The 27,201-nt window shown below is 44.3% G+C and overlaps 1 protein-coding gene across 1 annotated transcript in view; it reads left to right on the top strand.

Moving 5' to 3' along the window:
* Positions 1-27,201, top strand: part of MNAT1 (MNAT1 component of CDK activating kinase) — a 129,037-nt gene that overhangs the window by 99,357 nt on the left and 2,479 nt on the right. The gene's annotated exons all lie outside the window — the stretch shown is intronic.

Below are 27,201 nucleotides of genomic sequence, written 5' to 3'. Positions count from 1 at the left end.
AGTATTGTGTGTGGCCTCCACGTGCCTGTATGACCTCCCTACAACGCCTGGGCATGCTCCTGATGAGGTTACGGATGGTCTCCTGTGGGATCTCCTCCCAGACCTGGACTAAAGCATCCGCCAACTCCTGGACAGTCTGTGGTGCAACGTGACGTTGGTGGATGGAGCGAGACATGATGTCCCAGATGTGCTCAATCGGATTCAGGTCTGGGGAACGGGCGGGCCAGTCCATAGCTTCAATGCCTTCATCTAGCAGGAACTGCTGACACACTCCAGCCACATGGGGTCTGGCATTGTCCTGCATTAGGAGGAACCCAGGGCCAACCGCACCAGTATATGGTCTTACAAGGGGTCTGAGGATCTCATCTCGGTACCTAATGGCAGCCAGGCTACCTCTGGCGAGCACATGGAGGGCTGTGCGGCCCTCCAAGGAAATGCCACCCCACACCATTACTGACCCACTGCCAAACCGGTCATGCTGAAGGATGTTGCAGGCAGCAGATCGCTCTCCACGGCGTCTCCAGACTCTGTCACGTCTGTCACATGTGCTCAGTGTGAACCTGCTTTCATCTGTGAAGAGCACAGGGCGCCAGTGGCGACTTTGCCAATCCTGGTGTTCTGCGGCAAATGCCAAGCGTCCTGCACGGTGTTGGGCTGTGAGCACAATCCCCATCTGTGGACGTCGGGTCCTCATACCACCCTCATGGAGTCGGTTTCTACCCGCTTGTGCAGACACATGCACATTTGTGGCCTGCTGGAGGTCATTTTGCAGGGCTCTGGCAGTGCTCCTCCTGTTCCTCCTTGCAAAAAGGCAGAGGTAGCAGTCCTGCTGCTGGGTGGTTGCCCTCCTACGGCCCCCTCCACGTCTCCTGGTGTACTGGCATGTCTCCTGGTAGCGCCTCCAGCCTCTGGACACTACGTTGACAGACACAGCAAACCTTCTTGCCACAGCTCGCATTGATGTGCCATCGTGGATGAGATGCACTACCTGAGCAACTTCTGTGGGTTGTAGAGTCTGTCTCATGCTGCCACGAGTGTGAAAGCACAACCAACATTCAATAGTGACCAAAACATCAGCCAGAAAGCATTGGTACTGAGATGTGGTCTGTGGTCCCCACCAGCAGAACCACTCCTTTATTGAGGGTGTCTTGATAATTACCAATAATTTCCATCTATTGTCTATTCCATTTGCACAACAGCATGTGAAATTGATTGTCAATCAGTGTTGCTTCCTAAGTGGACAGTTTGATTTCACAGAAGTTTGATTTATTTGGAGTTATATTCTGTTGTTTAGGTGTTCCCTTTATTTTTTTGAGCAGTGTATTTATGGCTTTTCCTATGTAATACCCCTATAGAAAACAGGGTAATATGTGTATCTCTCTAGAAGTGTTCAGTATCTATATATGCAGTAGCTGTTGTGTAGGCAGTGACCACTCAAGATCTCGGATATTCAGTCATGTAATCGGCCTGTATAGGTGTATATACATACATACATATACACACACACACACATATATATATAATATATATATATATATATATATATATATATATATATATATATATATATATATATATATTTAAACAAAGAGGAATAGAGGAGCTAAATGGTAGAAAACAGTGAATAATTTTATTATATCAAAAAGTTTTACATCACATCATAAATAATTGGATCATAGCATAGATGAACAGAGGTGCATGATGTCAGAAACACACTGCACCCATTGGCCCGCAAAGCCATACCCACTGCATGGAGATGTAACCAGTAGGATTAGGAAACCTGAGTAAGGTGAACAGAGTAAATGAATACAGGCTATGGGAAATAATAGTATGCATTTATAAGTAGCAGTCTGCGGCAACATTAGAATTAGTGTTGAGCCACCCGCGTAGTGTTCGAGTTCGGTTCGGTTCGTCGAACACCTTCGAACACCGTTAAAACCAATGGCAGGCAAACAAAAACACATAGAAACACATAGAAAACACCTTCAAAGGTGTCCAAAAGCTGACAAACTGCTCAGAAGACATAACTAACACATGGAAAAGTGACAAGTACATATAGTCATGCGAAAATAAAAGAGGTGGAGGAGTAAAAGGAGGGGGAGACACAGATATAGGCATGTCATGCCCTTCTAAAATCCAAAAAGTGAGAAGCCGACACGGCCAGTCCGCTCCTGCCCGTGCCACCTCCGTGTCGCCGGGTTTGTGCCAGAGCCGCGGTGAACCCTGACGGCCAGCCCCCCTCTCCCAATACTGGTGCCTGTCCGCTGGTGGGTCGAGCGAGCCCCCCTGTGGTGGAGGCAGCTCTAAGCTTTTTAATTTAAATTGTCTCTCTAATTTGAATGAATACACTTTAAATCCATTTACAAGGATCTATTGGAGGGCAAGTCTCATGCCAGCAGCCGCGGTAATTCCAGCTCCAGTAGCGTCCACTAAAGCTGCTGCAGTTAAAAAGCTTTTATAAGGATCGAGCTCGGCTGTCCACCGCAAGGCATCCTACTGCCAGTCCCAGCCCCTATGCCTTGGGGTGCCTCCTGATGCTCTTCACTAAGTATCCCATGGTCCCGAAGCATTTCCTTTGAAAAAATTAAGTGTCTAAACTACAGGTGGTGCAGCTTGCTTAACAGCCGGGATAATCCGCTTACTAGCAGACACTGCTACTAGGCACAAAGTATTTCCTGGGCTAGATGCAGTTAAAAATTTGTAATTAGATACTCTCGTTGGATGCTGAGAAAGCATTCCATAGAGTCTCCTGGCACGCCATATATGATTCTCTTAAAAAGCTTGGGGTAGGGGTCTAGGGGACCCTTTTATAGCCAAAATCACGGCCCTGTATCGCAATACGTCACCTAGGCTGAAGATAAATGGAACTGTAGCACCCTGAGGGCTCGGTTGCTAAAGACGTATTGCACCTCACCCAGAGGTGTGATATCTCACTCTCAGGTAAGGATGGAGTGTGGATCAGGACCCGACACCTGCATGCATTACACCACATTGCCGTGGGGCAGGGCGACCAATATGCCCCTGAGATGGGCACGACAGTCCCTGTCCCTGGCTGGAGTGGGGGGAGGGAACACTGAGGAAGGGGAACCCTGTAGTGCAGGAGCAGAGAGGAAGCAGTTCCTGGGTGCATTCAGAAGGGAGTATAAAAGGTGGGCACCATCTTAGTTCAGTGCAGAGAAGTCTGAGCAGAAGTGGCAGGGAGCAGGGGCTCTGCATGAGCTCTGCTCCGGAGGCGGGCCTAGTAACAGAGGCCCAGGCCTGGAAGAGGGAGAAGGAAGGAAGAGGAGCGGAGAAGGCTCCAGGAACGAGGAATGAAGGGATCCCAGGGGTGCGGACGGGCGAGTCGCCACCGCACGCCCGAATCCACCTGCGTGGAGGGGTCAGGCCAAAGGGAGAGACCGGTCCCCGAACTAGTGGAGGCAGGAAACGACCCTCAGCTAGAAACCGGAGGCTCTGACATTTTATGTGGCGCAGCCCCTCGCTACACCCGCTAGGAAGGCACCACATAGGGTCAGGGAAACTGGCGCCAAGTTTACCAAGAGGAGGCCCGAGGCAGCCGGACAGAAGTGTTGGTAAGAAAGGCCAGACAAAGGACACACAAAGGGGGTCCTGTGAAGTGCTCCAAAGTTATCTGGGAGTTGTCTGAGCCCCTCACCTGGTGAGCACAGTACGACGTGGGCAGCCGTTACCTGCAGACGTGGTCTGGATAATAAGAACTGTGAGTAAAGGCCCTGAACTGCATCACTGACTCCGTGTCGTTACTGCTGCTGCCCTGCACCATCACCCCCATCCTCCGCATACACTGCCCTGAGGCTATACTCCTCCCGTGGGGAGTTATGCTACGCTCTGCTGCACCCACAACACCAGCCTCAGCGGTCTGCCCTGGAGCGGCGGTTCACTCTGACCGCAATCCACGGGTGGCGTAGTCGGACATTTAAACATCAAAACCACATAAATAGTTCCGCCACTGGTTTGACCGCCCTGAGCCACGGAACTGGGTCGCCGCCACGAAGACTACAACCACCAGCATCCACCAAAAAGGGTCCGGCTCCGGGTGTCCCAAGGCCCAGGGGGTGCGTCAGAACATTTTCATCACCTTTCACAATCACCAATGGGACAAGGCAGGGATGTCCTCTGTCCCCTCTCTTATACATCCTAGTGACGGAGCACCTGCTCTCATCAATTCGCCATAACCCCAATATTAGGTGGATTGAGGTGGGAGGCACCGAGTACAAGTGCTCTCTATTTGCTGATGATGTCCTAGTATATATCACTCAATCACATATATCCATCCATGCTGTTATGGCTGAAATAGATCACTTTGTTACATGGTAAAATTTTAAAATCAATGCAGCGAAGTCTGAGGCCCTCGATGTCTCCCTCCCCAAATCCATATAGGATTCCATCCAGTCCAACTTTCCCTTTGCCTGGCCCTCACAGGGTATCAAATACTTAGGAATTCCTATTCATAGAGACCTCTCCCATCTATGTTATCTTAATTTTGGGCCCTTTATTGAACAACTCCATACAGACCACGGTTGGCAAGTTAGAACTGTAAGATTCACTACGTGAACCACTGGTGTTTTGTGGAAAAGCGCATGTACACTGCGTTCCAAATTATTATACAAAAAGTGTTTAGGAGTGATAAGGGAAGAATTTGTTTGTTTGTCAGTTAAACTCATTGATGGTGATGTGTGTCAGGGCTCTTTATATCACTGTAAGCAATTGCAGACACCTGTGCTAATTAGTTTGGCAGGTGTGTCCAATGAAAGGCAAGACTACTTAAGAAGGCTCTCTCACATTATTAAGCAGCCTACATTTTCTGCCAAAATGGGAAAGAAAAAGGATGTGTCGGCTGCTGAGAAGCAACAAATTGTGGAGTGTTTAGGTCAAGGCATGACTACAATCAACATTGTGCGATGATCAGGATGAAGTGTCCTGGCAATCAAGAAGTATGTAGCTGATTCACAGTACACACGTGTGCGTGCTGATAAGGGCAAATTGAGGACTCTTTCCTACAGGCAATTACGTCAGGTTGAAAGAGCAGCGGCAAAAAAGCCTTGTCATAGCAGCAGACAAGTTTTTGAAGCTGCTTGTGCCTCCAACGTCCCCCGAACAACAAGATGCAGGGTCCTTCAGAGGTTTGCAGCTGTGCATGCGCCATCCTGTCGACCTCCTCTATCCACTTCACACAAGCAGAAACGGCTCCAGTGGGCCAAACATTACATGAAGACTGATTTCAAAACTGTTTTGTTCACGGATGAGTGCCGTGCAGCGCTCGATGGTCCAGATGGATGGAGTGGAGGATGGCTGGTTGATGGACACCCCACGCAAACACGGCTACAGCGCCAACAAGGAGGAGGTGGAGTAATGTTTTGGGCTGGAATCATGGGGAGAGAGATTGTCGGCCCCTTTAGGATCCCTGAAGGCGCTAAAGATGAACTCCATAATGTATGTGGATTTTCTCAAACAGCACTTCCTGCCATGGTTCAAGAAGAAGAACCGTGTATTTCACAGCAAGATCATTTTTCTGCATGATAATGCACCATCTCATGCTGCACATAAAACATCTGCATCTCTGGCTGATATGGGCATAAAAGGGGACAAACTTATGGTGTGACCCCCATGCTCCCCTGACCTCTACCCCATTCAGAACCTTTGGAGCATCATCAAAAGGAGTGTCTGTGATGGCGGGAGGCAGTTCACATCTAAGCAACAGCTCTGGGAGGGTATTCTGTCCTCATGCAAAACAATTGAAGCAGAAACCATCCAAAACCTGACAAATTCAATGGACGAGAGAGTTCAGAAGCTCCTTTCGAACAAGGGGTCCTATGTGAAAATGTAACATCACCTAGAATAAAGTTTTGAGTTGAAAACTGTTTGATTTCAGTTTCTAACAACCTGCTAATGCTTATAATTTCAAAAATGACCATTTTTTTGGTCTTTATTAAAATGAAAAGGTTGATCGAAAAGTTTGGGGGATCTAAGAGTGTGGCAACCCAGTAGTCATGATTACTTCGAATTCTGACAATATGAGGGTCATGCTGCAGGTAGTGCAGCAAGAAGGCACTTATGTGCCTTGCGCATCTCGGAGCCCCAAAATTATTTTCCGGGCTAGATGCAGCTAAAAATTATTTTTAATTTTGAATCTGGTGAAGCTTTAGTATAGATGGCCTAATAGGATCAGTGCTGCACACTGCTACAAAGCTCAAATTATTTTCCAGTCAAGATACAGATAAACATGATTAGTAATTTGAAAGCTTAAAACGGTTGGTAGGGTGATTTTAACCAATCATCAAGCTTTTACTCTCCCCAGGATGACACAGGGGTAGAAAAGTCGTTTCGGATCCATGATTTGTTCATCTTTATGAACGTGAGTCTGTCTACATTATCAGTGGAGAGCCGCGTGCGCTTATCTGTCAGCACACCACCAGCAGCGCTGAACACACGTTCAGACAGAACGCTGGCTGCGGGGCATGACAAGATCTCCAAGGCGTAAGTGGCTAGCTCCGGCCATTTATCCAGATTGGAAGCCCAAAAAGAGCAAGGGTCCAGTGACACAGTCGTGGCTTCAATGTTTACTTGGAGATACTCCTGTACCATCGTCTCTAGGCGTTGACTATGTGTCAGACTTCTTGTCTCCTGTGGCCTTGCAAAGGATGGGCTAAAAAAGTGGTGAAATGATTCCGCAAAATTGATGTTACCAGCAGATACTGTGGTTCTGTTACGGTTTGAGTGCTGAACACTTGACGGTCCCACGGTTGGCAAGTTGGAACTGTGAGATTCACTACGTGCACCACTGGTATTTTGTGGAAAAGCACATGTAAGATTCTGCAACAGTCTCTGCTGATACTCCTGCATGCGTGCATCCCTTTCTATGGCAGGAATAATTTCTGCAAATTTACTTTTGTACCAGGGATCTAACAGTGTGGCAACCCAGTAGTCAGGATTATTTCTAATTCTCACAATTCGAGGGTCATGTTGCAGGTAGTGCAGCAAGAAGGCACTCATGTGTGTTGCGCATCCAGGAGCACGAAGTCCCTGTTGTGTTGGTGGCGAGGTAACAATCATGCTTCCTTCCTCTGTCCTCTCCCCCCAACCTCGCACAACAGAAATGTGATCAAGGTCTCCCTCATCTGATGAGTCTTCCATCAGTTCGTCCTCCACTTCTTCCTGGGCTCCTGCACCTTCCTCACTAGTTTGGCTGCTACCATGCGCCCTGGTAAAACCATCTCCCCCACCCTCACATGCCTGCCGCCTTGGTGCTGCCGACCGTCTGGACCTTGCAGATGTTAGCCCTTCCGCATACAACTCCTCCTCCTCTACTTCCTCCACCTCCTCTTGTGCCACCACCTGACTCCGAATTCTGTTTAACATGTGCTCCAGCATGTAAATCACCGGAATAGTCATGCTGATAATGGCATCGTCAGCACTAAACATCTTCGTCGCCATTTCAAAACTGTGCAGAAGGGTGCATAGGTCCCTGATCTGACACCACTCCTCCAGCGTGATTTGCCCCACCTCTGAATCTCGTTGGCCCAGGCTATACGTCAGAACGTATTGCACCAGGGCTTGTCGGTGCTGCCACAGTCGCTGCAACATGTGCAGAGTTGAATTCCACCGGGTAGGCACATCGCATTTTAGCCGGTGAAGTGGCAGGCCCAACGACTTCTGTAGAGATGTAAGTCGCTGAGCTGCGGGATGCGAACGGCGGAAGTGAGCACACAGCGACCGTGCCCTCTGCAGAAGGCCATCTAGTCTGGGATAGTGGGCTAAAAATTGCTGGACAACCAGGTTCAACACGTGAGCCATACAAGGCACGTGTGTGACATTGCCCCGGCGAAGGGCCGCACCCAGGTTTGCAGCATTGTCGCACACGGCCTTCCCTGGTTTCAGGTCCAGTGGAGACAACCATTCATGAAATTGGTTCTCCAGAGCTGACCACAACTCCTCAGCTGTGTGACTCACATTTCCCAGACATTTCAATGTAAAAACCGCCTGATGACGTTGAGCCCTATTGCCAGCATAGTAAGGAGGTGTGCAGGATCCCTTCTGCGCAGTTAGAAAGCTTGTGGCATGACCAGACAGGCTTTGGGTGCAGGTGGAAGACCGAGAGGAGGTTGAGGAGGCAGAAGCAGTGGAGGAACTTTGACATAAAGAGGATTGACGCACAACTCGTGGGGACGGCAAGACTTGGACAGCAGCCCCTTGTCCTGCTGTCACCATAGTTACCCAGTGCCCAGTCAGCGACATGTAACGCCCCTGTCCATGCCTACTCGTCCAAGTGTCTGTGGTGAAATGCACCCTGTCACACACAGAGTTTCTCAAAGAAGCGGTGATGTTGTGTGCGACATGCTGGTGGAGCGCAGGCACACCTTTCTTTGAGAAGTAGTGCCGACTGGGCATCTGGTACTGGGGCACTGCGACGGACATAAGGTCTCGAAAATCCTCTGTGTCCACCAGGCGGAAAGGCAGCATTTCTGTAGCCAAGAGCTTGCAGATGGTGAAATTCAACCTCTTAGCTTTCTCATGGCTAGGAGGAAATGGTCTTTTACTTGTCCACATCTGAGGGACCGAGGGCTGGCTATTGTGCTTAGACGGGGTTGATAAGGGTGTCCACGGCAAACTGCCGGTCTGTGAGGAAGATGCAGGCGGACATGTTAGGTTGCCTTGATCCAAAGGTGGTGCTATCGATGTCGGACAGCGCTCAACACCAGCTGGTGTTACCACCTCCAAAGAAAATGATGACCTGCCAATCACGCTGGCTGTTGCGGGTAAAGAGGTGGCAGGTCTGCGCCCCAAAACAGGTGTGACTGCTGTCCCCCCAGTCACAGAGGATGAAGAGGCCGCGGATGCACAAGATATGGCAGACGGTGATTGGCCCGGCCGGCTAGGCCGCATTGTAGCACACTGAGCTTCCCACTGCAACTTATGCTTCATGTCCATGTGCCGGTTCATGCATGAAGTACTCAAACTATGTATTTTTTGGCCTCTACTTAGCTTTTGCTGACAAATGTTAGATAACACGAGTTGGGTCATCTTTATCGATCTGAAAAAATGCCCAGGCTATGCAAGGCTTAGCACCCATGCGACCTGAAGAGCCACCACGACTTGTGGTGAGAGGCAGAGTTGTGTTTGAGGATGCAGTTGTTGACGTGCTTCCAGTACTACGTCTCTGTCCAGGAAGGCGCAACCTGACCTCGTCGTCACTAGCATCTTCCTCCACCTCCTCTGCTGACCTCATCTCTTGACTGACTGTGGGTTGACAGTAAGTGGGATCTCCGACCTCATCATCATCACCCTGTGCGTTATCACACCCGTCGTCCTCAGAGCCAACCTGTTCCTGCCCTGACAAAAAACTAAAGTTGTCGCTCCAATCAGGTATTAGAGTCTTATCATCGTCTTCCTCATTGTCTCCACCAACAGGAGTTACAGTTTGGGAATGAGGGTCTACATTATGGTCAGAACCTTCTGCGTCTGGTCCTGGATCCGACTCATAAAGATTCTGGGCATCAGTGCAGATCATTTCCTCGTCTGGATTCACAGAAGCGCTGGAGTCGACCTCTGATTCCCAGGCTATAGTATGAGTAAACAGCTCTGCAGACTCAACCATCTGTTCTACCTCACACTCAGACGGGCAGCTGGAGATTTGGGAGCTGTGAGGAAGCAAGTGCGATTTGGGTGACACCTTTGAGGACTGGAGTATTTGTGATGTTGAAGTTGATGTGGAGGAGAGCCCACTTAAAGGAGCACTTGATATCCGTTGAAGCACCTGCTGTTTTTGTGCCTCATCTGGAATTTGTAGCGATTGGCGTGGCCGTAAGAAAGGGATCTTATCACATTGTCCGCTAAAAGAAGTAGACATTTTAGTTTGGCTGGAAGATGGTCTTTCTTCTGCACCTACCCCACGGACACAACCTTTTTTCCCCTTCCCAACACGCCTATTCCCCTTTCCACCAGCAGCAGGCCTTTTTCCACTCATTTTGGTGGTTAACTAATTCACAACTCTGGAGTTGTTTGCACAAAAAAACAATGGATGGTAACCGAGCAGAGCTGAGTGGCCAAACTGTGGTATTAGGCCAAAACTATTGGCTGGGTTAGATGCAGAAAAAAATTATTTTTAATTTGCAACCTGATGGAGGTCAGTATAGATGGACTAATAGACCAAGTCCCACACACCGCTAGAAGCCCAAATATTTTTTCAGAGCTAGATGCAGAAATTTTTTTTATTCAATTTGCAACCTGATGGAGGTCAGTATAGATGGACTAATAGACCAAGTCCCACACACTGCTAGAAGCCCAAATATTTTTTCAGAGCTAGATGCAGAAAAAAATTATTTTTAATTTGCAACCTGATGGAGGTCAGTATAGATGGACTAATAGACCAAGTCCCACACACTGCTAGAAGCCCAAATATTTTTTCAGAGCTAGATGCAGAAATTTTTTTTATTCAATTTGCAACCTGATGGAGGTCAGTATAGATGGACTAATAGACCAAGTCCCACACACTGCTAGAAGCCCAAATATTTTTTCAGAGCTAGATGCAGAAAAAAATTATTTTTAATTTGCAACCTGATGGAGGTCAGTATAGATGGACTAATAGACCAAGTCCCACACACCGCTAGAAGCCCAAATATTTTTTCAGAGCTAGATGCAGAAATTTTTTTTATTCAATTTGCAACCTGATGGAGGTCAGTATAGATGGACTAATAGACCAAGTCCCACACACTGCTAGAAGCCCACATATTTTTTCAGAGCTAGATGCAGAAAAAAATTATTTTTAATTTGCAACCTGATGGAGGTCAGTATAGATGGACTAATAGACCAAGTCCCACACACTGCTAGAAGCCCAAATATTTTTTCAGAGCTAGATGCAGAAAAAAATTATTTTTAATTTGCAACCTGATGGAGGTCAGTATAGATGGACTAATAGACCAAGTCCCACACACCGCTAGAAGCCCAAATATTTTTTCAGAGCTAGATGCAGAAATTTTTTTTATTCAATTTGCAACCTGATGGAGGTCAGTATAGATGGACTAATAGACCAAGTCCCACACACTGCTAGAAGCCCACATATTTTTTCAGAGCTAGATGCAGAAAAAAATTATTTTTAATTTGCAACCTGATGGAGGTCAGTATAGATGGACTAATAGACCAAGTCCCACACACTGCTAGAAGCCCAAATATTTTTTCAGAGCTAGATGCAGAAAAAAAATATTTTTAATTTGCAACCTGATGGAGGTCAGTATAGATGGACTAATAGACCAAGTCCCACACACCGCTAGAAGCCCAAATATTTTTTCAGAGCTAGATGCAGAAATTTTTTTTATTCAATTTGCAACCTGATGGAGGTCAGTATAGATGGACTAATAGACCAAGTCCCACACACTGCTAGAAGCCCACATATTTTTTCAGAGCTAGATGCAGAAAAAAATTATTTTTAATTTGCAACCTGATGGAGGTCAGTATAGATGGACTAATAGACCAAGTCCCACACACTGCTAGAAGCCCAAATATTTTTTCAGAGCTAGATGCAGAAAAAAAATATTTTTAATTTGCAACCTGATGGAGGTCAGTATAGATGGACTAATAGACCAAGTCCCACACACTGCTAGAAGCCCAAATATTTTTTCAGAGGTAGATGCAGAAAAAAATTATATTCAGTTTGCAACCTGATGGAGGTCAGTATAGATGGACTAATAGAATGATGCTATGCCCAAAAGATTTTACTTCACTAGGTGCAGTAAAAAAATTGGTATTCTATACACAGGTGGTATATCTTGCAACACAGATAGGCTACTCCACTGACTAACACACTCTGCAATAGGCCAAAAAGGATTAGCTTTGCTAGATTCAGCCAAATGCTGTGAAAAAAACTTGCACAGCACTGGCACAGACCTGATAGGAACTGATGTAACCTAGTCCTGAAAAGGACTCCAATTACAATTAGTCTTTACTCCCACAATCTATCTATTTAAGAGCACAGACCTGCCTGATAAAAGTCGTAGGAAATGCTGTAACCTAGTCCTTAAAAGGACTGCAATCACAACTCTTCCCTACTCCCAAGCTATCTGTAGATTTGTGCGAAAATTGGCTTGAAATTAACAAGGTATAGCGCACACAGCAACAGCGGTGCCGTCTAACACGCAGCTGCAGCAGTGAGAAAATGGTGGCGACGGGGAAAATGGCTTGGTCTTATAGGGCAAGGACATGTGACATACACTGCCAATCACACATGCCCTTGCTTGTGTGAAAAAAAGCACTTCGCTCCGTGTGTGCGCTGCTGATAGGCTGACAGATTGCACCTCCCCACTGCAAATGCGGGAAAGAGAAAAAAAAATGGAGATCTTCATTGTTCCTGCAGAGATCCATCCCCTGCCCCTCCCCCCGCCCCGCTGTACACTCAAACTGCGTATTATCATTAATTTTCATCATTACTGAGAAAAAATCCAGTTATGATTTTGGTGCACGAACAGTTATCGAACATAACCTCGAACAGCCGAATTTTTCTCAAATTGTTCGTGTTCGCCGACCGGCTCGAACACCGCCCAAAACAGCTCGAATTTGAGATTGGCGAACAGTTCGAGTAGAACAACGCTCACCTCTAATTAGAATGTGCCCATAGTCAAATAAAATATCAGGAACCTTACCAGGAATTAAATTGGAAGGGCCAAAGGGAGCTGGAAGACAGATCTGTGGTAGAAAAGCCTCAACGCATGTTTCGCCTGTGGATTGTTGGCTTTCTCAAGAGGCTCATCAGCACCTTTTGGCCCTTCCAATTTAATTCCTGGTTCCTGATATTTTATTCATCTATGCTATGATCCAATTATTTATGATGTGATATAAAAGTTTTTGATATAATAAAATTCTTCACTGTCTTCTACCATTTAGCTCCTCTATTCCACTTTGATTATGCTTCTGGAGTTCGTATATTGCAGCTGATTCTGTCAGTGTCCAGTCTTTCAGCAAGTTTCTTTGCTTTGTGCTTATACAGGGCTGACTTGTGTATACATATATATATATTTATATACTATTCGGCTTGCTGGCATGTTTGTTTCTGATGGACTCTAGAAGAAAAATTATTTTGTAAATCTGCTGTTTTGCAAAGTGACCGTAATATGGACTGCAGTGAATAGTACGCGGGGATGAAGACTTTATCATCTTGCTTGGGGTTTGCTTGCTGACATAGTGAACTGCTAATTTACAGCTTGTTAAAAACCCTCCTGGAGAGAAAGTGGCCCCCGCTGAATGTTCTCCCATCTCAGGGTCAAGTGCACGTGACTCCTGTCTTAGTCACAGATCTATTTGTGGAGCGGCTGCAGCCATGACCAGTGTAATCCATACTAGTCCTGCAGGGAAAGCTCTTACAGGAATCCGGCAGACTGCGGTGTCCTTGCTGTGCACCCACTGTAGGAATGGGAGAACGCTTCTATGCAGCGACTTCTGGAGGGTCTGCAGGGGATGATGGATTCCTTGCACCCAGCAGTGCTGACCAGGGGCAGGCCGGGCTCAATGTGCAGGGTGCTGAGAGCAGGGACAGTTGCTCAGGGCAGCCGGGGAGGGGGAATATGGGAATATGACAAATGTGGAGTCAGGTGTCCAATTCGTGGGCAATGCATTTAAACGCTCCATTTCCAGAACTCTTACCGTCGGAAGCTTCTCACTGCTGAAGGAATGTTTCCTGCCAGTGATATGACGGTTACCAGAAATAATCATTAACCTTTCATTACTAAGATGGAAAGATAATGAATTCCGGAATCATTTAGGGGGAAAACCCTTCCCTACAATGTGTAATGTGGGATAACGTGATTAGGACAAGAAGCACTTCTCGGTGTGCAGTCACAGGGTCAGGAGATTCACTCACTGAACATCCCCCAGTACGTGGCCCTCAGCCCATCCATAGGATATCCAGAGATCCAAAGTACACTTCATTTAGATGGAGACGTTGATTAGATTGGCGCTATCCTGGTTGTTCATGGAGAAGGGGAACATACCATATATTAGACGAATGCAGCCTAAGGAAGCTTTACTGTAGAGAAGTAAAGGGACCATATAGTAGGAGATGAATGAAGCCTGAGGAAGCTTTACTGTAGAGAAGTAAAGGGACCATATAGGAGATGAATGAAGCCTGACGAAGCTTTACTGTAGAGAAGTAAAGGGACCATATAGGAGATGAATGAAGCCTGAGGAAGCTTTACTGTAGAGAAGTAAAGGGACCATATAGGAGATGAATGAAGCCTGACGAAGCTTTACTGTAGAGAAGTAAAGGGACCATATAGTAGGAGATGAATGAAGCCTGAGGAAGCTTTACTGTAGAGAAGTAAAGGGACCATATAGGAGATGAATGAAGCCTGACGAAGCTTTACTGTAGAGAAGTAAAGGGACCATATAGGAGATGAATGAAGCCTGACGAAGCTTTACTGTAGAGAAGTAAAGGGACCATATAGGAGATGAATGAAGCCTGACGAAGCTTTACTGTAGAGAAGTAAAGGGACCATATAGGAGATGAATGAAGCCTGAGGAAGCTTTACTGTAGAGAAGTAAAGGGACCATATAGGAGATGAATGAAGCCTGACGAAGCTTTACTGTAGAGAAGTAAAGGGACCATATAGGAGATGAATGAAGCCTGAGGAAGCTTTACTGTAGAGAAGTAAAGGGACCATATAGGAGATGAATGAAGCCTGAGGAAGCTTTACTGTAGAGAAGTAAAGGGACCATATAGGAGATGAATGAAGCCTGACGAAGCTTTACTGTAGAGAAATAAAGGGATCATATAGGAGACGAATGCAGCCTGAGGAAGCTTTACTGTAGAGAAGTAAAGGGACCATATAGGAGATACCATATAAGAGACGGATGCAGCCTGAGGAAGCTTTACTGTAGAGAAGTAAAGGGACCATATAGGAGATACCATATAGGAGACTGGTGCAGCCCGAGGAAGCTTTACCGTAAAGAAGTAAAGGAACCTATAGGAGACAGATGCAGCCTGAGGAAGCTTTATTATAGAGAGGTAAAGGGACCGTATAGGAGATACCATATAGGATACGGATGCAGCCTGAGGAAGCTTTAATGTAGAGAAGTAAAGGGACCATATAGGAGACTGGATGGAGCCTGAGGAAGCTTTAGGCTATGTTCACATGTTGCGTTTTTGCAGCGTTTTTTATACAAATTTTCAGCTGAGTTTTACAGTACCAGCAAAGTCTGAGATTTCAGAAATTTCACGCACACACGTGTTTGTTTCCTGACTGTTTTGTCTAAGAGCTGCGTTTTTCCAAAATGCAACATGAACCATTTTTTCAGCATTTTTCACCCATTGAAAGCTATAGGTAGTGCAAAAATGCTGCAAAAATCCCAGGTATCAGGTTTTGCTGTATTTTTGGTGCCAAAACCTAAGGAAGCTGAATCAGGTTTTTTTTTTATGCACCAAACTTTATCAGCATGCACAAGAGACAAATGTACCCTTACAAAAACGCAGGAAAAAAACTCAGCCAAAACTCATCAAAACCTGCTTTTTTGAGGTTTTTTTTTTTTACTGCCAGAAAAAAAACGCTGCAGAAACTGAACGTGTGAACATAGCCTTGATTTAAAAAACAATGAAAGGCACCATATAGGAGACTGGATGCAGCCTGAGGAAGCTTAAAAGTAGAGAAGTAAAGGGACAGATCTGACAGTAGTTGTAAGAAATGTCATAAATTATTCAGTCCTGGACAATCCCTTTAAGAGTGGAGACAATAGTTTGATGATTTGCTTCCTTCCTTAAAGGGTACTCCACTTCTTTTATATCGATGACCTGTTCTTAGGATAGTCCCCGATCCTGCAGACCAGCTCCTATTCTCTTCAAAAGGAGCTGATCTGCAGCTTTCAGCAGCGGCCACTATCCTCTGCTCCACATACTATTTACATCTGGCCGCCATTGGAGCTGATAGTAGCTGATCGTGGGTGTGCCTGGTGTCAGATCCCCACCAATGTTATGTCAATGACCTATCCTAAGAATGGGTCATCAATATACAACCCCTGGCAAAAATTATGGAATCACCGGGCTCGGAGGATGTTCATTCAGTTGTTTAATGTTGTTGAAAAAAAGCAGATCACAGACATGGCACAAAACTAAAGTAATTTCAAATGGCAACTTTATGGCTTTAAGAAACACTAAAAGAAATCAAGATTAAAAATGTGGTACTCAGTAAGTGTAATTTTTTTCAGACCAAACAGAGGGAAAAAATTATGGAATCACTCAATTCTGAGGAAAATATTATGGAATCACCCTGTAAATTTTGTTTTCCAAAACTAACACCTGCATCCAAAAAGGAGTGATCACACCTTGGAGAGCTGCTGCACCTAGTGGACTGACATGAATCATGGCTCCAACACGAGAGATGTCAATTGAAACAAAGGAGAGGATTATCAAACTCTTAAAAGAAGGTAAATCATCACGCAATGTTGCAAAAGATGTTGGTTGTTCACAGTCCGCTGTGTCTAAAATCTGGACCAAATACAAACAACATGGGAAGGTTGTTAAAGGCAAACATACTGGTAGACCAAGGAAGACATCAAAGCGTCAAGACTGGAAACTTAAAGCAATATATCTCCAAAACAGGAAATGCACAACAAAACAAATGAGGAACGAATGGGAGGAAATGGGAGTCAAGGTCTGTGACTAAACTGTAAGAAACCGCCTAAAGGAAATGAGATTTACATACAGAAAAGCTAAACATAAGCCATCATTAACACCTAAACAGAAAAAACAAGGTTACAATGGGCTAAGGAAAAGCAATCGTGGACTGTGGATGACTGGATGAAAGTCATATTCAGTGATGAATCGCGAATCTGCATTGGGCAAGGTGATGATGCTGGAACTTTTGTTTGGTGCCGTTCCAATGAGATTTATAAAGATGACTGCATGAAGAGAACATACAAATTTGCAACAGCAATCAGAAAAAGTTGGAGCCAGATTGATGAAGAGTACTGTTTGTCACTCATTAAGTCCATGCCTCAGAGACTGTGAGCTATTATTAAAGCCAGAGGTGGTGCAACAAAATACTAGTGATGTATTGGGGTTTTCTTTTGTGTGTTTGTTTTTCATGATTCCATAATTTTTTCCTCAGAATTGAGTGATTCCATAATTTTTTCCCTCTGCTTGGTCTGAAAAAAATTACCCTTACTGAGTACCACATTTTTTTTCTTGATTTCTTTGTGTTTCTTAACGCCCTAAAGTTGCCATTTGAAATGACTTTAGTTTTGTGTCATGTCTGTGATCTGCATTTTTTTCAACAACATTAAACAACTGAATGAACATCCTCCGAGCCCGGTGATTCCATAATTTTTGCCAGGGGTTGTATAAACAGTGAAAAAAACCTTTAAAGCTGATCTGTCACCAGATTTTACCATACACAGTGCCTACATTACTAACTAGATCCCTCATACCTGGCGAGACTGGTGTACTTACTTTAATAAAGTTGTCAGAATGGCTGGTATAATCCTTTTGGCAAAAATTTCCTTTCCCAATTGTAAAACAAACTATTTTGAGTCCAGCTGCATATTAGTATGAGGATTATACAGCCATTCCAACATGGGTTCTCAAAGCAAGTACTCCAGCCTCATCAGGACTGAGACCTTGTTAATATTGTATGCAGTGTGTATTTTGATATCTAGGAACAGATCCACTCTAAACGGATGTGAAATGACTGTAATATGACTGCATTTTCACATCTGCAGCATGGCCATTATTCACACCACCCCTGACGTTTCAGTGTACTAAACCTGGATTATCCTAGTATTCTACCCTAACAAATGCTGCTCCAGTGCCATAATGGGGAATCATTTTATAAGGGCTAGGCCCCAAACCAGTGGGATACTGCCCACCAATAACGAGGAGACCGGTATCAAGTCTTCTGTGTTAAAGAAGAACTCCAGGGAATTTTTTTGCATTCCCTAAACTTGTCTAAATGTGAAGATTATACTCGCGTCTTCCCTGGTTTCCAGCTCCGCTCTGGTCCTTATTAATCACATTGGGGTTTCCGTGTGAACCGGAAGTCTCTTTTATAATGTTAGTCTATGAAGGGTCAGAACGAGACTCTATAGACTGACGCTGTAAAAGAGACTTCGGGTTCAAACATAATAAACCCCATTGTGATCCGGTGAGTTGTAATTTTAGTCACGTGAGTCAAAAGAGGACCGTGTTCTCATGACTGGTGGGGATCTTAGTGACTATACGTTTAGCCACAGGATAGGTGATACATTTTGATTTTGTGCCAACCCCTTTAAAAAGGACCTGTCACCTCCTAGGAAACTTAAAGGGGTATTCCCATCTCCAAGATCCTATCCCAATATGTAGTAGGTGTAATAATATTATCAACAAATACCTCCCATTAGAAATTTGGTATAGTTTTTCTGATTCGCTGCGTTTTTTTCCTCATGTTCAGGAATTGCAGGACCTTAGGTATCCATGGTTATGACCACTGATATTGTAACAGTTAGCTAGTTGCTAGTGGTTGTAACCATGGATACATAAGGTCCTGCAATGTCTGCACATGAAGAAAGAGACATAACGAATCAGAAGAACTATACTACATTTCTAATTGGAGGTATTTGCTAATATTATCATTATTACACCTACTACATATTGGGATAGGATCTTGGAGATGGGAATACCCCTTCAAGAAATTGTGTGCATATACCGTATTCTTAAGCAGAATTCACCCGTCAGCTCCCCCCCCCTCATATGCCTAAAAAATTTATCTGTTTTTGGTTCGTGTGGTATCCAAAAAATAAATAATGGAAGTTTCCTAAACTTTAGGGTAAGGCTATGTACCCACGTTGCAGAAATGAAGCAGAAAATTTCTGCTTCATTTCCGCATGTCCTCTCCCGGAAAAACGCTTGCAGAATTTTGCAAGCGTCTTTCGCGCGTTTATGATGCGTTTGGGACATGCGGAATTGCTTTGCGTTTTTTATTGCATTGACAAGGCAATTCCGCATGCGTGTCCGCAAAATGAATGGACATGCTGCAGATTTTTGAGCGCAGCATAAACGCTGCGGAAAAATCCGTAGCATGGGCATTGACATTGCGGATTCTCATTGGGGGACGGATTAACAAGCGTTTCACAAGCGTTTACGCTGCGGAAATTCCGCAGCATATACGCTTGTAAAACGCTACCCTAAGGGGCGTTTATGCTGCGCTCAAAAATCCGCTCCATGTCCATTAATTTTGCAGACGCATGCGGAATTGCCTTGTCAATGCAATAAAAAACGCAAGGCAATTCTGCATGTCCCAAACGCATCATAAACACGCGAAAAACGGTTGCAAAATTCTGCAAGCGTTTTTCCGGGAGAGGACATGCGGAAATGAAGCAGAAATATTCCCAATATATATTCTCCATAGAATACATGAAGACGTGATGTGTGAATGAGCCCTAACGCGGAGGGTTTGTAGCTGCAGTTCTTATATCTGTCAGCTATGGTCGCTTGCTCTTACGCCGCTGTATTTCTTGAAGAAGGAAAGAGATGTTTATATGACGTCAACATTTGCAGAGAACACAAACCATTTATACTTTCTGCTGTTTCCTTGTGATAGAAAGTCCACTTCTTTTGAACATGTTTGTGTGATTTGTAACCATCGGCCCGAGCCGACGAGTGCAGACCTTTTGGTCAATGAAATGAATTCCGCCTGTCCAAATGAGCGGCAGAACTGCCGGGCCGGAGTCCAAGCTTTACACTCCTAATTACTACAAACCCACTGGGATCCATTGTAGTAATTACTATCTGGAATCAACCACCGTGGATTTACTAGGGCACAGAAATGATCTCAGAAACATTTCAAAGACGAGTGAAGATCTGAAAATTGTAATCCTCTACGGGAAGGGGGTGACTCGACTATTTGTAACTTTTTTTTCCCCCACTTTGTCTAAAGTATGAGACAATTGCAGTAAAACCTAGGAAACAATAGAACGAACTATAATAAGAATAAAATAATCACACACATAAAATGCAGTCCAACAAATGTGATCACAAAACATTATGGTGGCCCTTTTGTTGCACGGAGCTGTAAAGCGACACATATATATATATAGATGTGTGACGTCCTATTGTATCTCTAGGTGCCATATGCTACATTGGATGGCATAGTGCAGTGCGGGGAACATTTCCACAGTATGGCACAGAACCAACAGAATATGGTGGCCCATGAAGGACCTACACTTTCATTAGTATGTAGCTGATGAGACTCTGCGCTTGGCCGGCAGTAGCAGGTTTCTTATAACATGTCGTAACTGGAGTATAATTTAGATTAATATTTTGGGGCGGAAGACCTTTTTATTTCAAAATTTCCACGTCTGGCACTCTAGTGTTTAGGTACTACTATGCTTTTTAACTGCTTTACATTTTTAGAGTAACCATCAATTTATTTTGATAAATCAATAGTATGCATGAAAATAAGAAACTTTGTAATATATCTAATAAAGAGAAATCTGCTTCTTTCACCTCCTGGACTGATCATTCGTTCTCAATACTTGGGTAAAATCTGTGTTCATTGAAGGCAGATTTTTACTGAGATAGGAGATGACAATTGGTGCTCATAAAGTTCTATAGAACTTGCAGTAGAATATCTGTTGGTCTCTAGCTCCTCCTCCTCCATAGAATTTTAGAGGCACCAACTGTCATCTCAGTAATGGGAAAATCTATCTTCACTGAAGACAGATTTTACTCCTGAATTGAGAATGAATGATCAGTCCCGGAGGAGAAAGAAGCTGCTTTCCATAAGGTTTAGTATTTTAAGAATTTTGGTTTATGAAATAAAAATTAAAACATTGGTTACTCTTTAACTACCTTAAATCCTCAAAAAAACTGCTGTAATGTGAGGTCACTTACTCTGGCATGCTAAGCTGCTATAATCAGCTAATTGTGTTAATAAGAGGAGGCTTGTAAAGCACTATATGGATTGTAACCCATGGCAGGTCTGTCACTGACCAGAGTAAAGTTCTTTCCCGGATGGGTGTGGAATGTGACAGATCTCCTCCAGCAAACCACTAATTATGTCCTTGTTATATGGCCGCAGCTCTGCAGGGTGTAATGGTGAACTCTCCCCTCCTGGCTGAAGTAGTTTTCCTGGTAGTCTATGGCATATCAGGATCATTGTGCTCATACTCATTTGCGTGGAAAAAAAAAAAAAAAAGTTCCAATATCTGGACCGAAAAGTTGGACGAGTGTCATGCGATTTTCATGCAAGAACAATGCAATTTTTCTCACCTAGCATCCAATTTATATCTGATTGTCATGTGAATGCGACCCGAGATATACAGATAGATAGATGTAAATATGTGAGTGAGATATCAGTGCTTTGTGTATGTAGCTTACTGTACATGCATTTTTGTGCAAAATAAATTATTTTCTGAAAAAAAAATGGTGTGGTTGTCCCCCTAAATTTTATTAACCAGCAGAGGGAAAGTGGAGAGCTGGGGCTGATGTTTATAGCCTGGGAAGGGGGTAATACCCATGGAGGTTCCCAGGCTATTAATATCAGCTCTCAGCTGTATACTTAGCCTTTACTGGTTATTAAAATGGGGGACCTCCCCAAAAGAATGACATGAGGACTGCCCTGTTTTAACCAGCAAAGGCTAGGCAGACAGTTGGGGGCTGATATTAATAGCCTAGGAAGAGGCCATGGATATTGCCCCTTTCCCAGACTAAAAACATCAGCTTTCAGCCGCCCCAGAAAATGCGCATCCATAAGATGCACCAATTCTCCCGCTTAGCCTCCGCTCTTCTCACTTGCCCTGGTGGTGGCAAGTGGGGTAATGGGGTTGGGGTTGATGTCAGCTTTGTATTGGCAGCTAACATCAAGCCCACGGGTTAGTAATGGAGCGGCATCTATAATACACCCCCATTACTAACCCCATAGTCAAATTGTTAAATAAAAAACAAACACCCAGAATAAAGTCCTTTATTTGAAATAATAACAGACTCCTTTATTAAATCTACATTTACCAAAAACCCTTACACTCACCATAATGCCCAATCCATTGAAGTCCATGTCATCTGTAAAAAAATTTAAATGATAAAGCAACATAATCTTGACCTCTGCGGAACGTGAAGATAATAATCCATTTGTCCACAAATGAGTCTAGCTCTGCTACATCTAGATGGCAGGCTTGTTGCATGAAGCAACTATACAGCCTGCTATCCAGCAGAGGCACTGAGCTATGCGTGCTTGCGCAGCTCAGTGACGCACAGTGACGTGATAAAGTTGAGTGGGGTTCATATGCAATGAACACCGTTCACCTCACTGACGTCACCACGAGCGTGAGAAAGTTCTCACCGCGCTCGCGTGGATGTCATTGAGATGAACTGAGTTCATTGTATATGAACCCCGCTGACCTTTCTGCCAGCAAAGGCTAAGCAGACAGCTGTGGGCTGATATTAATAGCCTAAGAAGGGGCTATGGATATTTGTCCCCTCCCAAAGTTCTCACGGTCGCGGTGACGTCAGTGAGGTGAACAGCATTCATTGGATATGAACCCCGCTCAACTTTATCACGCCACTGCGAGTCACTGAGCTGCGCAAGCACGCATAGCTCTGCTGGATGGCAGACTCAATGGTCGCATCATGCAACAAATCATCCTGCCACCTAGATGTAGCTGAGCTAGATGCGTCGTGGGACAAATGGATTATTATCTTTTCGAGCACAGGTGAAGATTATGTTGCTTTGTTATTTTATTTTTTTTTACAGGTGGCATGGGCTTCAATGGATTGGGCATTATAATAAGTATAAGGCTTTTAGGTAAATGTAGATTTAATAAAGGAGTCCGTGTTTTAATTTGAAATAAAATACTTTATTCTTGGTGTTTTGCTTTTTATTTAACAATTTGACTTTGGGGTTAGTAATGGGGTGTATTATAGATGCCTCTCCATTACTAACCTCTGGGCTTGATGTCAGCTGCCAATGCAAAGCTGACATCAACCCCAACCCTATTACCCCATTTGCCACCGCACCAAGGCAGGTGAGAAGAGCGGAGGCTAAGCGCCCTTTTGTGGGGCGGCTGAGAGCTGATGTTTTTAGTCTGGGAGGGGACAAATATCCATGGCCCCTTCTTAGGCTATTAATATCAGCCCACAGCTTTCTGCTTAGCCTTTGCTGGTTATTAAAATAGGGGGGAAACCATGCCATTTTTGGGGGGGTCCCCCATTTTAATAACCAGTAAAGGCTACACAGACAGCTGAGAGCTGCTATTAATAGCCTGGGAAGCGCCATTGGTATTCCCCCCTCGCCCTCCCAGACTACAAATATCAGCGAGTTATTAAAATTTAGGGGGACCCCAATCCATTTTTTTTCCAGTAAATAATTTATTTTGTAATTAAAATTAATGTACAGTAAGCTACACACGCAAAGCACTGATTATATATCTCAATCACATCTACATCTATATGTATCTATTTATATAGATCTATATCGATATATGTGATCAATATTTCCTTGGAAAACTGTGTAAATGACAGAGAATTCCTCTATGTAAATTACTGTGTTAAAATCGCATTGCATTCGGACGGCACTCGCATGGTCCGAGCGCCGTCCGATTTTTTTTTAATCGCACCCATTGACTTGCATTGGCCAGTCTCGTCTGAGATACGAGGACAATCGCAGCATGTTGCAATTTTTTTCTCAGTCTGATTTCAGCTGAGAAAAAAAAAACGCAGATGAGCAGCGACTCAGATTAACATTGGTCAGAGTGCAGTACGATTTTTTTTTTATCCGAATGCACTCGTCCGTTTTTCACACAGATGAGTATGAGCCCTAAGACACCGAATGGCGCATATGAGTGTAATTTATCCCAGTGTGATTGCAGGAGTAGCAAGGAAGGAAGGAAGCGTCCTGAGGACACGTGCTTCTCATCATCTATACAATAATACTCCGAAGCTTGGCCTGCCTGTAATGTGTAATGCTCCTGTAGATGTCAGCTCTCTGCTGATCTCTGTATAAGTATAAATGAGAACAGTAACACAAGTTTTATTAACGGAAGTTTTGAATTGAAAAAAATTCATTTTATTTTCTATACAGACTGAAATAATCACAATAGACTCATCGGTATTGCAGATACTGTGCTATGGTCAATGGAACATAAGTCTATCGGCATTGCGGGGGATGGGGACACATGCTTATGAAACTGTGCCCTTAAAGGGGATCTGTCAGTAGGATCAGTCCTCTTTAAAAGCCTTCACCTCATATGGCTATGTCGACAGAAGGGGAAAAAAATACATCTCTTGGTGACCTTTTTTTTTTTAATGGCATTGCCCTCAAAGGATTGATGTACCAAAAATGTGCATTTTTAAAAAAAAAATGTTTACTTAAAAGGATTTCTTTTCCCAGAAATACATTGATTTCCTCTCCAATATAACTTACTGGAAACTAATAAAAGTGCCCTGCAGTCATTAGATAGTACACGGTAATATGCAGCTCTGTAGGGGTAACAGCCTAACTAATGGGCGTCCTGCAATCTAAGAAGCTCACTGGAGGGCTGGGGCCCCGTCATATAAGTATATGTTCCTGGTCCTAAAGCAGAGCCCCCTTACTAGTGATCAGTGGGTTTCCAGGAGGTAGAGCTCTTGCCAACAAACTTTAAAGGGAACCTGTCAGCTGATTCATGCTGCCCGAACTATGAGTAGTATGAATCCGACACCGGCTCCTTTATTACAGTCGTGTACGTTTCATTCTGAAAGTCTGTGGTGTTTCATCAGAGTGAGACACACAGAGGGAGAGACCTCTCCGTAAAGCGGGGTGGAGAGAAGCTGCCACAGACCTGCCTCTGGGACTAGTCCTCCTATTCACATCAGAATAAGACGTCTACGGCTGCCATAACCAAGCCAGTCTCTGATTCTTATTGCACATGGTTCGGGCAGAATGTATTAGCGGACAGGTTCCCTTTTAACAGAACAGCCTTTCTTAAAGGGAATCTGTCAGCAGGCTTTTGCTATGTAATCTGAAGACGGCAGGAGATAGAGGCTGAAACACAGAATTCAGGGATGTCACTTGTCACAGTGCGTGCTGTAGTTTACTAACTGTAAAGGATTTTGCCAGACTAGTCCGGCAACAAAAGACCTCACTGTGTATGGACTTTGTACACATAGAGCCTGGTGTGGGGGCGGGGTTAGCTGGTGTGTGGGCGGGGTTAGCTTTCTCAGCTCTGCTTCATTCTAAATCTAAACCCTCTGATTGTGTGAGAACGGCTGCACCCAGTAATCTAAGTGATACATCATTGGAGTCAGGGTATCTTTGCCTACATCATGCTGTTCTCAGATGAGGAAGCAAAAACCCACTGACACATTCCCTTTAAGAAAAACTGTTACCTTTACCTTGTGTCCTACCAGAAGTATTGGGTTATTTTGATCATGACATATAATGTGCTCTGCATGGAGTCTGTAGCCATATAGTGATTTACATGTCATCATCCCACAAGCGGGAGCAGATTATATTCTGTGTATATAATGGAGGACCGAGCAGACATTTGCAGTCTTTAGCTGCAGTGCAGAAGTCTCCGATACTAAATATGAAGCACGAGGCCGAGGTTCACTCCGGGACACCATATATGCCTCAGCCGCAGTGGTGTTTCTATAAAGATCGTCTCTGGACAATCTGTCGCTATTAGGTTGAGGTTTAGAACAATAAAATCTGTAATTGTATGTGGTCTGTGCTAGGAAAGAACGGCCCAGTCTCTTCGCTATGGGAAATTCCTCTCTGCACCGAGGCCGCGCTCAGGGGCTGCGTGCGAAGAGATTTAGGATTTAATGCCGACTGTCAGGATGTTACACTTCTACTACAGTAGTAGAAAAAAAGTGTTTTTATGTAGGAATCCCCTAATAGTGAGATGTATATACCAGAACAGTATAGAAAGGTTCACTACACCGTACAGACATTTACTCCTGGGAAAAACAATGTGCAGATTTACTGACCGGTGCCACCATTCTGCTGCTATTTGCTTATGCCCAGCACCACACAGGTGTGTTTTTAGCCACTTTGTGACTTGTGTGGCTTGATTTTTGGCACAAGGTAAGGCTATGTACACCTGTTTTTCTTTTCAGGTGGGTCCACTCCGAAACCCACCTAAAAAAAAGCACTAACTAAACGCTGGAAAGAATGAACGTATTCATGTCTGTGTAGAAACTATTTGTTGTTTAGGCTTTTGAGCGTCTTTTAACTTGAGCTTCAGGTTTCCAAAGACGCCAAGTGGTTAAAATAAGTGACCCCGCCGTTCTCCAGGCATTTTCCAGTAAGAAGACGCTCTATACTTTACAATACAAGTCAATGGAGCGGCTCAGAAATGCCTGGGCCTTTGAGTGTTTTGCCAGTGTGTTTGCTTCATATAGTCGAGTAAAAAATACTCCACAAGAATGATTACAAAAAGCCATAAAAAAGCCGCGTTTCCTGAAGTCTTCCTCTCCAAACACTTGCTGAGTTTACCCCCCTTAAAGTAATATATAAAGTTAAAAAAGTGAGCATTTGTTATTGTCCCTGTAAAGATGGCAGTAATCTGCTGATTGCTCTGTGCCGTTCAGCATTATGTAAACTCTTGCTTTATCATTTTAATGTACATGGTCTCACAGATTTCCTAAAACTATCTCTTTTAATCTTACCTAAACAGGATCAAAACGCACTTAAAAATGGTCAGCGCCGCCAGAAAGAAGTCTCTAGTTGCGGTGTCCTTTGAAGGTTCTTCATTGTCTACTGCGCGTTTCAATGCCGCACTGACATTTATCAGTTGTCAAAAATTAACAGATTTTACAGTTTTTCTTTTTTACAATTGATAAAGATGCAGGGTGGCAAACTATTATTTATACTGTCTCCTATATTGGGGTTTTACCCTATTGGGCGCTTCTCCCTTCAGTCGCTGCTTCCTTACGGTTTAATCTCTCCGCTTTCCATGGATGTGTATGGACTGTCTGCAGGTTCTGGTTTTTCAGCATCAGATGCTGGATCGCAGCAGACTCTGCTGATTCTGGAGGACAGACGTCGTCCCGCTCCACATTTGCTGAGCTTTCAGTCCCTGCATTCTGGAGCGATGAAAAATTCTGAGTCTGGGTGTCAAACTTCTAGTGTCATTGCTGATAGCGTCACCCGATCAGACAGTCCTAATGGTGTCATCATTATATGCTGGATGTGGTCATATTACAGAGGGTCCTTCACCCCTAGAACACAATTTATACCGAACAGATTGTCATAT

The sequence above is a fragment of the Phyllobates terribilis genome, unplaced genomic scaffold, assembly GCF_046119375.1.
Source record: "Phyllobates terribilis strain yellow unplaced genomic scaffold, ASM4611937v1 Scaffold_7__3_contigs__length_470593459, whole genome shotgun sequence".
Classification (NCBI taxonomy): Eukaryota; Metazoa; Chordata; class Amphibia; order Anura; family Dendrobatidae; genus Phyllobates; species Phyllobates terribilis.
The sequence above is the reverse complement of the archived record's forward strand: the minus strand, read 5'-3'. Positions and strand labels throughout refer to the sequence as shown.